Source organism: Dendronephthya gigantea, unplaced genomic scaffold (assembly GCF_004324835.1).
Source record: "Dendronephthya gigantea isolate DGI-Jeju-01 unplaced genomic scaffold, DenGig_1.0 000314F, whole genome shotgun sequence".
NCBI classification, from domain to species: Eukaryota; Metazoa; Cnidaria; class Anthozoa; order Malacalcyonacea; family Nephtheidae; genus Dendronephthya; species Dendronephthya gigantea.
In genome coordinates this window covers 1-1,828 of record NW_021163324.1, presented here as the reverse complement: position 1 = coordinate 1,828, position 1,828 = coordinate 1, and the positions used below count along the sequence as shown (strand labels likewise).

General features: G+C 37.6%; 1 long non-coding RNA gene across 1 annotated transcript; it reads right to left on the bottom strand.

The window, feature by feature from the left end:
- Positions 1–905: 905 nt before the first annotated feature.
- On the bottom strand, positions 906–1,655 carry LOC114541873. Its single transcript, XR_003689387.1, has 3 exons — positions 1,490–1,655; positions 1,121–1,176; positions 906–1,039 (listed from the first exon to the last, which is right to left on the bottom strand). It is a non-coding gene; the product is annotated as an uncharacterized LOC114541873 (long non-coding RNA).
- Positions 1,656–1,828: the final 173 nt, after the last annotated feature.

Genomic DNA, 1,828 nt, shown 5'->3' with positions numbered 1-1,828 from the left:
CATGGTGAGCTACTGCAGACTTATCCAGTTTACCTTTCTCGCAGTTCGTCTTATGTTCTTTAAGACGTATTGAGAGATTTCTACCGGTCTCTCCAATGTAAACCAAACCACATTCACATGGAATGCGGTACACACCAGGTTTCTGTTGTTCATCGACGCCATCCTTGTGTGTGTAAAGAGCGCGAAACAATTTGTTATTGCTAGAACATAAGACGAACTGCGAGAAAGGTAAACTGGATAAGTCTGCAGTAGCTCACCATGCATGGACTTATGATCATCGCATTAAATGGAACGATGCTACCATTTTAGCAAACGATAAGTTTACTGTCTCTCGTAAAATGAGAGAATCTATTGAAATTTATAAACATCAAACTATCGTCCAAGAGGGAAAGCCACTTAATAGTACGTGGCGTGCTCTTTTCGGTGTCTCTTAGTCAAATACTTGTCTAGGGCGCGCGCATTAGTTAGAACTTAATTAAATGAAACCGTTTAATTAATAGCGCGAGCAAACTAATCACGACTAACATGATATTTAAGTGACGCGCAAACGTGTATTCAAGTAATTGCACTGATGAAGGTCCGGGTTAACGGACCGAAAGCTTTGCAGTATTTAATACTTACGTGGTGTACCTACAAGTTATTATAATTAATAAACTAACTTTATTTATACTGGATAGCTCTATCAGTTCTAAACTGTTCTTCCTAGAGGTCCAGTAAGGATCATCTCTTATTGATCCAGTGTTACTACAGGAGGAAACCTGAACTAAACTAACTTTATTTATGCTGGATAGCTCTATCAGTTCTAAACTGTTCTTCCTAGAGGTCTAGTAAGGATCATCTCTTATTGATCCAGTGTTACTACAGGAGGAACCTAAACTATTTTATCCAGAAACATTTAACATCACATATTGTATGTTTACTCTACCTTGGCAGCTTTTTTGTCACCCTCTGTTCGAACACCCAGCAACCTCCTCAACAAGAAATAACTGATTTCCAGTTCTGTGTAGATTTCTGGCAACGCATCAGCTGCTCCCAAAACCTTACCAAAGAAAATAAAATATTTTGTCAAAAGGAATTGAAAGCTGTAAATAATGAAACCTAAATGAAATTCTGTACTTACATGGCCAACCATTCTGTCAGCTCTGCAGAGAGTTGGGTCAATTTTCGTTCCAACACCTGGTTTATAATGAAGATAAATGATTATGAAATGCTGCTTTTTACATGTTTTAAATGCAATGGAAATTTGATCAGATATCCCCCAATGCTCGAGTTGTCTGACACAAAAGGTCTACATGTGTCTTGGGTAAAGTTTGACAGATCTTTCTGCAAAGAGTTGGGTCAATTTTCGTTCCAACAACTAGCTTAAAATGAAGATAAATGGAATATGAAATGCAGTTTTTCACATGGTTTAAATGGAATGAAAAGTTTGATGAAATATCCCTGATACAAAAGACATGTTTCTTGGGTAAAGTTTGATGGATATTCTTACCAATTAGTCCACCAGGTACGGCGTACTGAAGATCATTTTGTTCGGCGAACAACGAAACAATCACAGAACAGATTGGTTCCCAACGCAGTTTTCCTTTCTCATCTTTGGAAACAATGCCTGGACGTACTTCAATCTCTTGACCAACCTAAAATGTTGAATTAGAAATGAATGAAAAGTATAGACCTGCTTCAAATCAGACCTATTGCATCCTTTAAAGTTCTGGTAAGAGTAATAATTTAGTAGAGCTTTGTAGGTGGAGCTATCAATTGTACGCATTTCCACAACAATGTAAACTTGGAGTAGCTGGGAAGATCTCAAAGAAGCTGGTTAATTCGACTT